The sequence below is a fragment of the Danio rerio genome, chromosome 24, assembly GCF_049306965.1.
Source record: "Danio rerio strain Tuebingen ecotype United States chromosome 24, GRCz12tu, whole genome shotgun sequence".
Classification (NCBI taxonomy): Eukaryota; Metazoa; Chordata; class Actinopteri; order Cypriniformes; family Danionidae; genus Danio; species Danio rerio.
The window spans coordinates 34,137,501-34,154,087 of NC_133199.1; the positions used below are offsets into that span (position 1 = coordinate 34,137,501).

Genomic DNA, 16,587 nt, shown 5'->3' on the forward strand with positions numbered 1-16,587 from the left:
CAGCTGAAGTGTGTGTGTATGTGTGTGTGTGTGTGTGTGTGTGTGTGTGTGTGTGTGTGTGTGTGTGTGTGTGTGTGTGTGTGGACTATCCTGTCGCAAAATGCTGCGAAAAGACATACATGATGGTAATAATTCGATTAAGATATTTATATGTCTGTAATGCACTTCAATAATGCAACTAAAATCGGCATACTCCACACGTCTTAATTCGACTTCTCTTTAGCTCGATTATGACCTTAATCTGATTCAATTAATCAAAAATCGCTGTTTACATGGTTTACTCTTGATCAGAGTATTGTCTTGATCGCATTAAATTTGAATTATTGGTGTCCATGTAAACGTAGTCAATGCCATCGCCATCATCAATGGCTGATAGACATCACAATGCTAAGCCGGAATCACGAGCCTCTGCCCCGCCCCATCACAACAGCAGCCCTCTTATGAACAATACACACTATGGCCCCATTTACACTAATACGTCTTAATTTTAAAATGGGATTTTAGAATGAAAACCACCCATGTCTACCCTGGCTTTTCACCTAACATTTCTAATGTAAAGGTAAAATTGATCAACAGGTGGTAATCTGTGTGTAACTTATCTTTATTTATTTACGATTGTGTTATGGCTAAATCAAAGACCATGCGGGTCAGGTAGTTGAAATGGTAGGCTACAAATGATTAATTCTTTATGAGTTAATTAATTCATCATTCATAAATAATTAATTCACCACCATCTACGATGACGATGCCATCATCCATTGCAATGTTTCACATTATACATTGTACGATGCAAAATTGATCAACATCGCCCAACTCTAGTACCAACACTGATGGTTCTATGAAGATTTTTTTTTTCTCCAAAAGTTTTTTTTTTTTTTAAGTGGAAATTGTTATTTAAATAATGTCAATGTTTTATACTGAGAAAACAAATTGTTGTTTTGAGAACTGTTCACTGAAAGGTTCTTCGAGGAACCAGAAATATTCTTCTAGGGTATCAACAAAAAACCCACAGATGAAACCTTCATATAAAAGAATAACACTCAACAGTGTTGCATTTAGTGAAAATCATTAGCAAAACTGCAGTCAATTCAATACTCTTAAGCCAATTATTCCACTTTTACCACAAGCACATGCGTCTACTGTATCTTAGGGCGTACTCATACTATGCTATCTGAACCGTGCCCAGGCCCATTTCCCGGATCGTTTGAGAAGTTTGAGTGCGCTGAAACTGGCTTACGCATGGTTTTACTTGGCCGGTCCTGGCCTGGTTGGAAGAGGTGGGCCTGAGTGCAGTTCACTTGGGCTTTGGTGCGGTACGCTTGTAGTGTGTGTGCAAAACGTGCCAAAGCCCGAAACTGAAAGTGAGACGTGACTTTTAAGGGACTGTTTCATATGGATTTATTAATCAATCTTATTGTTCAATGAACGCAAACTGCCGTAGTTTATTAAAGACTCAAACCCCTCACTGCACGACAGCTGCGCACCTTCAGCAAACCTCATCATTCCTGCAGCACAAGGGCTTTAATGTTGTTTATGAGCGCCAAAAGTGGCGAATCTGTTCTGCGAAATATCTGACTGGGTTTCACCGCATCCCTAAGGACTGTTTGGTGAAATATTTGACTGCATGTCACTGCATATCAAATGACTGAAACGATAAAACTAGAGAAGTCTACACTATGGTGAGCGAGAGCGCTTACTGAACAGCGCAGCATCGATGACGTTAGCGTGCCAAGGCCCGATTGTAATGTGAGTGAGGGCTGTCGGGGTAGACGGGAGGGGGGACAAGCGTGTTTTGGCTCGGTTCGAGGCAACTGTACATAGTGTGAGTACAGCCTTATTCTCACAGTATGTGTTTAAAACTCTCTTTTTTCAGTTTTGCTTATAAACTGCTGTTACTATTTCTAAACTGTGTGTTATGTAATGTTATGTGGTCAACAAACCTGAAACTCTATTTAAAGTCCTACAGTACAAAAGTTTAAAACAAAAGGTTACTCAGCTCTCTGAAATACTTCTGATACTTCTGCAGTTGCATCATTAGTTAATCATAATGATAGTTATTTGTTATTAAATATAAAAACTCTGATGACTAATGAATTGATTTAATTCAGAACACAAACAAGTAATCATTTGCCATATGATTTTTTTTTGTGTTTTATTATTGAAATGTTATATATTATTAAACGTACAGTACATTGTATAAATTATCCATAAATTAGCAGTTTTCCGAATTTTGTGATTTATGATGTTCATTTTATTTTTCCACATTTATTCATGCTTTTGAATCACATTATGGGACCTTGATCTTTCTCCCAACAACTTTTAACCGTAAAAAGTTTAAAAAAGCGACTTTTAATAACAGTTTTTATAGTTTAAAGTGATACATTGTTTGGGTTGCGCTGCAAAAACCTTGTAATAAACTGCCTGTACATTGTCTTGTTACTTTACAGACTTATTTTATATAATTTCTTATACAGTATATTATTTCAAACTACTAAAATGAAAGTCAAATTGTTAAACTGAAGAAAGTTGAATTTTCAACATCAAAAGTCGACAGAGTAGAGACCATAATGTGATTCACATCCCATAATGTGATTCACAACCATAACTAAACGGAAAACACTTGAAAAATAAGGAAACTGTTAATTAAAATATATTTTTTACAGTGTATATAAGGGTGACACAACTTTCTGAACAACATCTACTGACAAAACTTTACAGTTACAGAAAATATTAACCAATCAGAATAAAACCCAGCAGTGCCATGCATTGTTTCATTTATGCATCTGGTAATTTTATCCAAAGGTACACATTTTATACTATTTAGGAATACTATTTAATACAATTATTTAAATAATAATAGACTAATATACAGGAATGTTTTAAGAAATTACCTCCAGACTAAATCATGCCCAAATGGAGTATGCCTCCCAATATGTCTTGTTTGAAACTCTCTTGTGTGTAGAAGTACTTCATTACTCAACTAGTTTTGCTTATAAACTGCTCAAACTGATGCTGTTACTATTTCGAAACTTTGTGTTACGCAATATTACATGGTCAACAAACCTGAAAGTCCTGCAGTACAAAAGTTTAAAACAAAAGCTTGCTAACATTCGTTAATCATAATGATAGTTATCTGGAATTAAATATAAAAAGTGTGATGACTAATGAATTGATTTATTTAATTTATAACACGAATGTGTAATCATTTGCTATATAAAAAAATTATTGAGTTTTATAATTGTAATGTTATATATTTTTAAACATACACTGTATAAAATATCCAGAAATTAACAGTTGTACATATTTTGTGATTCATATTGTTATTTGTCTTTGGCTTTTGAATCACATTATGGAACCTTGATCTTTCTTCCAACAACATTTAACCTTGAAAAGTAAAAAAAAAAAGTGACTTTATTAACATTTTTTTTTGTTTTGTTTAAAGTGATACATTGTCTGTATTGCGCTACAAAAATCTTGTAATAAACTGGCAGTACATTGTCTGTTATTTTAACAGACTTTTTTCTATATATATTATTTCTTTTTCATTATATTATTTTAGACTACTAAAATTAAAGTCACAAACTAAGTGTTAAGACTGGTTTATACTTCTGCGTCAAGTGACCGGCGTGACCCACGGCGCATGCAACGCGCGTGGCTGTGCATTTATACTTCTGCGTGCTGTCTCTGTTGGTCTGCATTAACACTTCCGAAGCGCTAGTGGACAGTGAGGTGTAAATGTTCCTCTGTGTCGAGTTTCTTCTCTGCTGTTTTGCTTTTCCTGAACACTTCCTGCACTCTCAGAAAAAAAGGTACAATGAGGGTACAATTTTGTTCCTAGAGGGAACAAAATATAAAATTGTACCTTTAAAGGTCCCATATTGGTCCTTAGGGTACAATTTTGTACCCAAATGGGCTATAAAGGTACAAATGTCCAGATTTAGGTTTGAAAGGTACATTTTTGTACCTTTTATAGCACATTTGGATACAAAATTGTACCGTAAAGGACCAATTTGGCACCTTTAAAGGTACAATTATATATTTTGTTTCCCTATAGGAACAAAATTGTACCCTCAGCTCATGATAAGATCAAGACACTATATAACACTAATTTAAATGTATTAATACTAAACATTAATACTAAAATACATAATTTAAAAATATAATTAATAAATAAATTGATTGAATTAAATATTTTAATAATTAAATTTTTTTTCATGTATTTAAATTACATTTTTTCTCAAAAATGTTAATAATTTAATTTATAATTAAATGTAATTTTAATCATTAAAAACGTAAATACTGGTCTTTGCTTACTGTTTAAGACCCTTTAGTATATGGGATGTAGAATAAGAACCATGCAGAGTGACAGCATCTTCACACAGGTGGTGATGTTGCTGTCTCTTTAAGAATTTGGCTTGTTGAGACGTTATAGTAGTGTTTGTTACTGAGGCGGTCGGTCGAGTATGCTGGCTGTTTACACAGAACTTCGCACGCTTTTCAAAGAAAAGTCTATTTTGGAGTCCACACTTTTCAGGTAAGAATGTATTAAAGATATATTTTCAGTCTCATTTTTACATGTGAAGCCGTGTTCTGTTGATTTTGTCGGACTCTGGTCTCGGCTTTCCCCCGCTTTGTACTCCGGGCTGGCTGGTGTATCGTTACGTTGGCCTGCAGGATGGAGTTTGCTAAGATGTCTGCAGCTTATTAAAGAAGTTAATACAACGTGATATCGAAGTCACCGAGGGACATAACGTTATAGACGGTGAGTACTATATGCTGTTAGTTTTCTTGGTGTAAAAGTTCCCTTTATCACTTTATCCCTTATATGTTACGTTACTGCTTTATTAATAAGTGTTGCCACGGCGGAATATAACGTTAATCGCAACCCAAATAGCAAAATACACTTGGGCCAGTTGCGGCTAGATTCTCGCCTGCCCGAGTCCGTCTGCTGTATCGTTACTCGGGCCAGATGCGGCGGCAGAAGCGAGCCGACGCTGCCGTAACCGTGCACCGGAATCGGGCCGTGAGTAATGTGCGGTGTGGCCCGGAGCTGGCGTGACTGAAGTCTTCATATACCTTGATATAAAACCTTTTGTTATTAATACTGGAACTTGTAATTATCGATAATGTTTTATATTTTGAGGCCATTTTCTAGCCACGGTTGACCGCGGAAATGTAATTTTAGACGGTTATATACACCGCCATTTTGTGAAGAAAAATCACAATTTTGTCACCGGCAAAGCAACTGATTATGTAAACGTGGCTAGTTACAAACGTGGCGTACATATCTTCGTTTCAATGTCTAAGTTACATTAATGTTGAGGAGTGTCCACAAACTCTCATGTCCAGAATTGTTGGTGCTTTACTATCGTTTAACGTTATACTTATAAATGAATAAAATACTATAAATAAATAGTTATTGCTTTATCTTATTGCTTTCCTGAAGTTTATGAAGTTTCCAATTGTATTTCAGGACAAGATTGAACAACATAATGCAGCCTAACAGCATTAGACCAATGAAGGCAAGTCATATAAAAGCATGGCTCAGTTACAAGATGTAAGTATGTCTCATTATCTATACCATGGTTTTAATGGCTTACATACTATTTTAAATTTGTAGGTTTTTACTTACAAACAACAATAAATGTACACCCACATGTTTAAAATTATTTTCTAGGTTTTCATCGAAAGATGAGAGATCAACTGAGGAATGCTATGGACCTGACTCTAAGGTACTCTTTCTAAACTTTCTCCACTTGATTAATATTATTAAATTCTAGTTTTGGATGGATTCCTTCATATTTGTTTGTTTGCCACATCTTATGTTCCAGGAATTGATTTTACAGCAGCACTTCTCATGTTGCCAGCCTTGTTAAGCGAGACACTTCAACATTTCGTTGTGCTCCGGTGCGTATGTTGTTTTCTGTTTAGTATATGCTGTGATAAATGCATTTATAATGCTTGATATTCTTTATATTAGGATGACGCAGTGGGTAGTGCTGTCACCTTACAGCAAGAAGGTCGCTGGTTCGAGCCTCGGCTGGGTCAGTTGGCATTTGTGTGAGGAGTTTGCATATTCTTCCAGTGTTCGTGAAGGTTTCCTCCAAGTGCTCCGGTTTCCCCACAAGTATAAAGACATGCGCTACAGCTGAATTTGGTAAGCTTATTTGTCTGTAGTGTATAAATGTGTGTGTGAATAAGTGTGTCTGGATGTTTCGTAATACTGGGTTGCAGCTGGAAGGGCATCTGCTGCATAAAACATATGCTGGATAAGTTGGTGGGTCATTCCACTGTGGCGAACCCAGATTAATAAAGGGACTAAGCCAAAAAGAAATTGAATGAATGAATGAAATTTATATTAGTCTTTTAATCTGTGATACTTTTTTTTTTTAATCAGTGAATATTAATTATTTTACTTTCTATGCATGTTGATTTTCTCTTCATCAGTGATAGAGTGACTGATATTAATGTAATTATTGCTTTGTTATTTACAGTGAATCATCTTCACCACATCCAACAGTTCAAGTAAAGGAGGAGGCCACCGACTGGACAACTGTGTTAACAAGACGAGTCACGGCAGTCTTCAGAGTTGATGGGATTGTGATTGGCCGGGCTAATGATGTGGATGAATATACATTTTTGACATATCCATCTTATTAGAAGAACACCTTGATGTTTCTGCAGTGGAATGTTTTGAATGAACGGTGGACGGTGACAAGCCTCGATCTACTCCAGTTACCAGAGTGATCAACCTTGTTTTTTGTTTCTCTACATGCTCTTGGGATAATCACAATCAAGTTAATCCAGCACACTGCTATCATTCATGCATAAAGCAAATTTTTAAATAACTTGTGGTCCTAATGACTATCAAAGAACATTTTCCAGATATGAATGCTTTACATGTCATGTTTATCAAAAGCATAAACACATATTGTGTTACAACAAATTACAACTCCACTTGAGGATGATGAGGAGTAATCTACTGGTGTTGAGGAAGAGGCTACTGATGTTTTTGGTTTTCTGCACTGTTGAAGCAATTTATAGAGAAACATTGCCTTCATTCTGAAATTCAGAGAAAATTTTGATGACAAATTATTTATTATGACTGAGTATTCTGACTCAAGACAAATACTTTGGGCTTTATAAAGTGAAGTACTTGATGTAGCCTGTGTAATGTGTTTATAAATCTTAAACAGTATTCTTGTGGTCTTTGTATTAAGGGTAGATTATATACTGTACAGTGAGGGAACAATTTTTATTTGTTTTCTAAATTGTTCTTTTTACTGTTTTACATGTCTGCTTTATATTTACTGTGTAATTTTATTTCTTAACACATTCAGTTGTGAGTTGTAATGAAATATTTCTACATTAATAAATAAAAATGGACATCTGCGAACCAAAATATTTTATTTATTTATTTGTGCATGCAGTCACCAAAGGATCAAAATGCCTGGGTCAGTACCCTGAAAATACTATATAATATAAAAAGGTACATTTTTGTACCTTCGGTGGGGGTACAAAATTGTCCCTTAAAGGGTACAAATGTAGAAGGTACAATTTTGTACCTTTAAATAGAGGTACAAATTTGTACCCTTAAGGGTACCACCCCAGTGACGGGCCATTTGTACCCTAAAAGGTACAGTTTTGTACCTTTTTTTCTGACAGTGTGGATGTACAACTGGCTCAAACTCGCTCATTTTGAGGCAGGAACAGGCGGATGTGCAATAACTTTAACTATGAGGTAAACACAAAACAAATCTTTCCATCAGGAACTCCTTCACGGGACTCCACACTTGTAAACAAGCTCTCCATCAGGCTCGAACCATTCGCGCGGCTCTCGATCCCGCCCAGACTTGTCAGCACTACCAAGCCGACCAATCACAGAGCTTGCGCTACGCGTCATTGCGACGTGTAGTTACAATTTTTGAGAGGTGCACGTCAGCGACGCCAACGGCCACGGCGAAGGGCTATGCGTCAGCGCTGTAGCATACGCCAGCGTTTGACGCAGAAGTATAAATCAGCCTTTAAACTGAAGAGAGTTTTCAACATCAAAAGTCAACAGAGCAGAGATCAACATCCCATAATACGATTCACAACCGTAACTAAGCGAAAAACACTTGAGAAATACATAAAGTTAATTAAAAGATATTTTTACAGTGTATAAAAGGGTGACACAACTTTCTGAAAAACATCTATTGACTAAAATTTACAATTACTGAAAGTAATTACATAAAAATGACATTACACATTATTTAAATCATAGACAGAACAATAGCCTAACATACAAGAATCTTTCAGAAATTACCTCTGGACTAAATCATGCACGTATGGATGCAGTGTTAATATGCAGTCTGATTCATGCAGTATATGTGGGTGGAAGAGAGAAGCACAGTATCTCTCTCTTTTTTTCTCTCTCTGCTCTCTTATGGATTTCCATGTGTGTACCGTTTACAGGTACGAGCCTTTACAAGACTTCCTGTCACTAGGTTGATTCGGTCAGCTGAGAAAGAGGGGGTGTCCCCATCCATCATAATGACGCCATAGCCAAACCAAAAGTCAGACCCTATTAAATCTATTGACAGAGGCTTTACGGACCTCCCGCAGATCAGCCAGGACAACGGGCAAAAAAAAGGAAGCTTAAAGGAATTAAAAGCTTACAAATCACTGACCCTCACACAGTTTCTCTCCTAACTAAAACTGTTACTTCATGCAGTATAACAAGACTGAATAAAGCCCAAAAATACCTACTATCAGATTAAGTAACAAGCAGCAAATGACATGTAGGAGAAATATTTAAGATTTGACTTAACTGGCGATCTTTAGAGATGCTAAAAAGCAAACGCGTGATACTCACCGGCTATCTTCTGCTGATGGTTTTAGTTGGGAAGCGCCGACCGGATTTCAGTCTGTTCATTCCAGCATGTTTGCATGTGTGTGTGGTAAGTGTGTGTGCATGTGTGTGTCGTAGGCTGAGGGTTGATCCTGTGTTACCATTCACTGGCAGGCTGCCCCCTCTCGCTCTCTTTAACTCGCCAATTCGCTCGCTTTCTGTCATGCTATCAGTCTCTCTCTCTCTGTTCCCCCCTCCTTTCTTTCTCTCTTTCTCTCTCTCTTTCTCTCTATCCACTCTCAGGCTGTCAGAGCTGGGCTGCTCTACCATGTGTTTGCCCACGTAAAACTGCAACACGATGTGCCCACACACTCACAGGCGCACGCACACATGCACACAAATACTCGAGTACCCTCACACAAGCACATGCACATGCACACACACACTATGTAAGTTTGTTGTTCTGATTTGTGGGGACATTCCATAGGTTTCAATTGCATTTATACTGTATTTTCATACCTCAACCCTACACCTACCACTTACTTTCTGGGAAAAAAGAAAAAAAAAATAGATGGGACTCACATATCAGCTTTTGCTTTTTTGGGGTTAATTATTGTGATCTCCCGATAGCAACAAATACTGGGAAATGTCTGTAGACCGGTGAAGTTTCATGCCGTTTAGATTTATAATCCAAAAATGTGAGCAAAATCACCTGTTTAGCATTACTTTAGACATTACGCTAGAGAATCATTAAAATACTAGCGTTAAAGTGTGACAATTGTAAAGCAGCAACAGTTTTTGCTGCTCTGTTGTCAGCTGCAGATGTGAATAAATGACAGAAGAAAGTAGTTACTCGTACAAAAGGGTTTTTAGACTCTCAATGTTTGATTTTCTTTTTTATATACACGATTATGCCGTCGAACTGTTGTATAAATGCAATATTACACTTATAGCAGTGTGGTATGGCTGTATATCATCACTGGTGGGATCATCAGCAATGTCATCAGCAATATTCTCATAATTTACCATCTGCTTGTAATAACTGTGTCATATCATGTCATTTGTGTCCAGATATGTCACAAAAACATGCACACAAACACACATACATATAAATCAGCTGTCGTTCTCCTAAGACGGACATGCTGACACACAATTGGCTAAATTACTCCTCTCTGAAATGAGTTTTGGAGAAAAAAAAACCTGTATCGCAACCACTCCGGGTCTTTGTTGAGTGTGTATCAAGCGCCAACCTCTCACTTTCCCTCGTGAAGCAAATACGGAAGTATATGAAACTGCAATTCATCGAAATGCCGCTAGTCCTGACTCCATAATGGAGCAGATTTCTATTGACCCCACTATTAAAATGGCCAACTTTACAGTGGAAAAAAAGTGTTTACAGCCTGATACAAAGAAAGATTTTGGTTCATATAGCTAATATTAACACAGACTATATTTGTATTTGGAGGTAATTCGGGTTTTCCTCCTGTAAAAAAAGCATCACAAGAGCAATGCTAAGTGGCTCAATGTTTTACAACAGTGTTTTTAAAGGACTAAACAGTTTATTGATATAGTATACAACCAAGCACATGTGGCCGGAACACAACCGAGTCGCAGGTAATGAAGTATTAAGCGTTTCTCCCAAAGAAAAGCCTGTCTAAGCAAAATTCTAGTAGGTGTCTGTAGCTCCACCTCTTTGCCCTTATTTGGTTGGTCCCGCTTGGAGCGATGATGCGCAATGCCATGCACACTTGAACTGTAGCTTCATTTGCACACAGGTTTTTTTCGCGGACGAGCAGTAAAAAGCTTTATTTTGCGTTAAACGTACACTTATTCTGGACATTTTGCACTATAATACCTCAAACTGTGCAGTCTAATGAGGGGAGATGTTTCTAGTATTATGTAGGCAGTTCAAGAGCTAACACTTTAAATGGGTTGTATGTAGATTTCTAACACTTGTAGTTGTTAAATGAAGTGCAGGCAGAAACTTATTGGTGGTCAAACTTCATGATTCAATGCCTCTGTAAACGCATTTACTAGCTGGGTTTCCATCTACTTCTGTTATTGTGACTAATGTGACTTCACTGCAGTATGAATATTGCATATATTATCACAATAGGAAAATTCTTCAATATATTGTTCAACCCTAATTCAGTTGCTGTTGTGTTCACACTGCACGATGATCAGTGGCAGGAGGATACACACTTCTACAATAGAAATAATCAGCAACAAGTCTTTCTGGCTCACAAACTCACTCGAATAGTGATAAGGATTTATCTTGCAAAAACATCTTGCAAACTCTTTTCCAGTGATATACTGCAATGCTGAGAGCGACACTTGGATGAGTATTTTTATGAATAAAGATTACTATATGCTTACCCATTAATATTGTACAAATCAGCAGTAAAAAATACTGTAACATGGGAGTTGAGGTGCAACAGAGGTCCAAACGCAGTTTATTTACTGCTCAGTCAGACAGGCAATGGTCAAACGGGAACAGATGGTATCATTACGGTAATCCAAAAGCGTTGTCGTGGTCACCGGAAGAATTTGGTGCAGGCGGCAAGCAAAAAATGAGGCAAGAATCAAAAGGCACGACAAGACAAGACAAGGATAACATCTTATAATGTTACTGGTAAACAAAACTCTGCAATGTGTGTGAGAATGAGAGCAGTATATACAGTGTATCCGGAAAGTATACATAGCGCTTCACTTTTTCCACATTTTTTGTTACAGCTTTATTCCAAAATGGATTAAGTTCATTTATTTCCTCAAAGTTCTACACACACTACCCCATTATGACAATGTGAAAAAAGATTTTTTGAACTTGTTGCAAATTTATTAAAAACAAAAAACCTGAAAAATCACATGTGCATAGGTATTCACAGCCTTTGCCGGATTCTTCTGTGGAGAGAGGAGGACCTTACAGAAGGACAACAATCTATGCAGCAATCCACCAATCAGGCCTGTATGGTAGAGTGGCCAGACGAAAGCCACTCTTTGCCTGGAATTTGCCAAAAGGCATCTGAAGGGTTCTCAGACCATAAGAAACAAAACATCTAGTCTGATGAGACTAAAATTGAACTCTTTAGAGTGAATGCCAGGCATTACGTTTGGAGAAAACCAGGCACCGCTCATCACCAGGCTAATACTATCTCTCCAGTGAAGCATGGTGGTGGCAGCATCATGCTGTGGGGATATTTTTCAGCAGCAGGAACTGGAAGACTAGTCAGGATAGAGGGAAAGATGAATGCAACAATGTAGACATCCTGAATGATAACCTGCTTCAGAGTGCTCTTGACCTCAGACTCGGGCGATGGTTAATCTTCCAGCAGGACAATGACCCAAATCACTCTGCCAAAATATCAATGGAGTGGCTTTACAACAACTCTGTGAATGTCCTTGAGCTAGAGCTGAATGGCCCAGCTAGAGCCCAGACCCAAATCCTATTGAATATCTCTAAAGAGATCTAAAAATGGCTGTACACTGTCACTTCGCATCCAACCTGATAGAGCTTGAGAGGTACTGCAAAGAGGAATGTGCAAAAAATCCCAAAGACAGGTGTGCCAAGCTTGTGGCATCATGTTAAAAAAGACTTGAGGCTGTAATTTCTGCCAAAGGTGCATCAACACAGTATTGAGCTATGGCTGTGAATACTTATGCACAAGTGATTTTTCAGCTTTTTTATTTTTAATAAATTTGCAACAATTTAAAAAAATTGTTTTCACATTGTCATCATGGGGTATTGTGTGTATAATTTTGAGGAAATAAATAAATTTAATTAATTTTGGATTAAAGGCTGTAACATAAACAAAGTGTGGAAAAAGTCAAGCGCTATGAATACTTTCCGGATGCACTATATAGTTCATGTAATCAGTGTATGATGAGCTTCCATCTGTGTGTGAGCAATCAGGGAGAGAACTAGAACTAGTGCGTATGTGAGGTGCATGATAGGATTTGTAGCTCATATCATTGGCTGATTTTATATTATTTGCCAACTGCTAGATAGCTGGTAATCGTACACTTAAAAGCAGTGTTGGACATATTCCTTTAAAACAGTAATTAGTTATAGTTACTAATTACTTCGCAGAAATAATAAGAGAGTTTGAAAATGAGTTACATAATTATAAAAGTAACTAATTACCAGGGAAAGTAGCTATTGCGTTACTTCTAGTAAAAAAATATAGTTGTCAAATGACTATAAAATAAATATAAAACTTTGTACACTAATCTGTATATTTACTTTAATGTTGTTATAGGACAATGTGAGAGACAATGGCAGCATGTCCTCAACTACATATCTAGATATTTTTCTGGTTAATTCTGTGTGAGTAATAAGTGTTTTCGACGGAAAAAAATGTTTTATTTGCAATTCAATTTAATTTATTGCTCGTTATTGAAAAAAAGTAATGCCGTTGGTAACTCCGTTTATTTATAGCGCCATTATTCCCATCACTGCTTAAAAGTATACTTTTATAAACTATAAGTGGGCCAACTTAGTCCCAAGAGGTATTACACTTACATTAGTAAACTACTAGTACACAGTCATGAAGTATACCAATCTCACGCCAATTCGTAACTTTTTAATTTAGTGGCTAACCCGTATGAATTTTAGAACAATTTGCTCATCCACTATGAGGATTGGGATTAGAGATGGGGTTTGGTGCCACACCTCCTTTTAAAAGTCATATATTTTTGTATAACTGAGATTGTACATATTAACCACTAAACTGAAAAAACATAAAATGGAGACGAGATCAGGCTGAATACACTTAAAATATAAATCTACATTACTGAAGTATACTAAATAAAATGAGCTCAAAGAATACTTCATTTTTGTAAGGGTGTAATATGATATATGGCTTGACTAGCTCCTTAAACACAAGTTATTTTTTCTAGATCAATGCCACTGCTCTGGGAGTGGTGCTCATGTAGCCTACTTAAATCCCTGTGCTCATTTTATTGTAATTAAGTTGATAAGTTCAGAGATCTTCCATTACTTTCATATTGTTCTGCCTCACAGCAGGAATCTCATTTCTCATTATTGCCCTGATGAATCAACTCACACATTGCAGTTCATATGTGTTCATTTATGCTACATTTGGGAAATTAAACCAAATAATGCTTTATGATCCAACTGATATCTGTCTGGCCCAATGGATTTTCAGATCTGATGTAATAGCTAGTGTCTACAGTATACGGGTAATTATATGTGCTGGATTTTAAGATCTGCTGTGCTGTGCTGTGCTGTGCGGCACGTGCTCTTTCTACATTCACGAATCAGCAGCCTGGAGCTTGTACAAAAGTGTCCATGGCAACGGGCTGAACCCATGCCAAGTTATTTGGTCCTAGAGTGCTAAAGATAGACCCACACAGCACACGGGATTGTCTGCACTGCATGAGATTCCAAACCATCAGCACCTGTACCTCATACTGTAAAAGCACAACACTTAAAGACGCAGAGAGGACAGAGGGGAAGGCTTAAAAAAGGAGATCTAATGCTTCTGATTGATATTTTAAAAATACAGCGGTGCAGTGATAGTGTCTGATTTGTAGCATGGTATATAATGATTAGCATTGACATATACTGTATACAATTTATGTACAAGAACTGAGGCTATATAATGGTACAGTGATGCTGTGGAATGGCAAATCCATGGGAATTCTAAAAAAATGAGGTACTACTATGGTACATTATCCTAAATAAATAGTTGTACCACTGTATCATGTCTGTAATCCAGTAATATAATAGTACTGTGTTTAATTGATTAAAGGGGACCTATTATGCCACTTTTTACAAGATAATTAATTGAATTCATCTTTATTTCTATAGCGCTTTAACAATGTAGATTGTGTCAAAGCAGCTTAACATAAAATAATAGCAGTCTAGGCACCGGAGAAGAACCCTGGACGTCCATCGTGGAGACGTTGCAGGTGGGAGAGGTCACCAGCTGGTGTACATGCTGGCCCTTCAGGATCAGTTCAGAGACTCATCAGTCACTGTGGTCTTTCAGGAATCAGTCCCATGCTCTCTACTCCTCCATGACCGTCACAGCATCTGCTCAGGATACGGCCCGGTCCAGGATTATTCCTCGGGAATAATAAAAACAGACTAATATAAGCGCAGATGCCGTTCAAATTATAATGTCTTTTGGGAAGTGTTTCCCGCTTCTCAATATTCATTTTAGTACATTAACATACTGAAACTGAATATTGAGTAGGGGGCGGGACTTTCTTTTTGCGCATAATTCCATCATAACAAATGGTAAGAAAGGCATGGTTATGAATATTGTGGCTGAAGCCATCAAACCGATGTCAGACTGTCACTCCAAATCAGTCTTTGATTGAAGATTACCAGAACAAACTTTTTTAGTAAATTAATGGATTCACTCTTCATCTTAGGAGCAAAATAAACGCAAACATGATTTTAATGTAAACAGTGAATAATTCAGGATTGTGTTTGGAAGCTCACTTTATTCAAGTGAGTGAAGTTGTTTGTAATGATATTGTCATGTTTTTTAGAACAGCAGCAGTGTGATGAGCAGCGTTTCTTCATTTAAATCGCTTAGTGCTGTGCATTTTTTTAAACAGTTGGAGCTCTCTCAGCTGCTCACAGCTGAGGATTTTTTTTTCAGAGTGCTGGAGTAATGAGTTTTTCTTTGAGGGTGAGAGGGGCAGACCACACATTGCCTGTTAAAGTACGTCATTTGGGCTGCCTTGTTGAGAGCAGTGGCGCCGAGAACATATTTCACACACTTTGAGTGTGAAAATTTCAGTTAACAAATATTTAATATCCATACGGCGCCAATAGCCTAGTGGTTAAGTGCGCGGACATACAGCACCATAGGGCTCAGGGCGAACAGAGCTCAATTCCTGGCTCACGGCCCTTTGCATATCTTTACCCTCTCTCTGCTCCCAATGCTTTTCTGTCTGTCCTCAACTGTCCTATCCCAATAAAAGGTAACCTCCCCTCTAAAATAATAATAATAATAATTAATAAAAAATGTATAACCAAATAAGCACTGCAAATCCTTCGGTTTGTTATGCATACCGAACCGTCTCGCACAGAATGGTTCAATATAAATACATGTACATGTAGCTACATGTACATTATACATGTAGTTACAATTTTTGTATAAATTCTAATATTTAGTTTTGAACGTGGCATGGTTGTTGGTCTGAGTATTTCAGAAACTGCTGATCTAGTGGGATTTTCACGCACAACCATCTATAAGGTTTACTGAAAATGGCCCGAAAAAGAGAAAATATCCAGTGAGTGGCAGTTCTGTGGGAACAAATGCCTTGTTGATGCCAGAGGTACAGTAAGAGGCAACAGTAACTCAAATAACCACTCACTACAACAGAGGTATGCAGAAGAGCATCTCTGAACGCACAACACGTCCAACATTAAGGTGGATAAGCTACAGCAGCAGAAGACCACACCGGGTGCCACTCATGTCAGCTAAGAACAAGAAACTGAGGCTAATTGGACAATAGAAAATTGAGGAAAATTGGACAATAGAAGATTGAAAAACCTTGCCTGGTCTAATGAGTCTCAATTTCTGCTGCGACATTCGGATGGTAGAGGTCAGAATTTGGCATCAAAGTATGAAAAAATTATGGATCCATCCTGAAAGTATAGATGAAAGTATGGATCCATCCTGCCTTGTATCAACAGCTCAGGCTGGTGGTAGCGGTGTAATGTTGTGAGGGATATTTACTTGGCACACTTTGGGCTCATTAGTACCAGTTAAGCATCG

At 37.4% G+C, this 16,587-nt stretch overlaps 1 protein-coding gene and 1 long non-coding RNA gene across 6 annotated transcripts in view; one reads left to right on the plus strand and one right to left on the minus strand.

The window, feature by feature from the left end:
• palmdb (palmdelphin b) overlaps positions 1-9,031 on the minus strand; it is a 64,194-nt gene extending 55,163 nt beyond the window's left edge. For 2 of the 5 annotated variants that reach the window (XM_005162836.6, XM_073940915.1), the window contains exon 1: positions 8,855-9,031. The gene's annotated coding sequence lies outside the window, so the exon portion shown is untranslated. Of the gene's footprint in view, positions 1-2,891; positions 2,967-5,366; positions 5,429-8,854 lie in introns of those variants that run through there. The other 3 variants (XM_068217238.2, XM_073940916.1, XM_073940913.1) reach the window with 2 other exon arrangements.
• On the plus strand, positions 4,429-7,402 carry LOC141380731 (uncharacterized). Its single transcript, XR_012399464.1, has 7 exons — positions 4,429-4,534; positions 4,675-4,762; positions 5,474-5,557; positions 5,678-5,732; positions 5,832-5,907; positions 5,981-6,157; positions 6,495-7,402. It is a non-coding gene; the product is annotated as an uncharacterized lncRNA (long non-coding RNA).
• Positions 9,032-16,587: the final 7,556 nt, after the last annotated feature.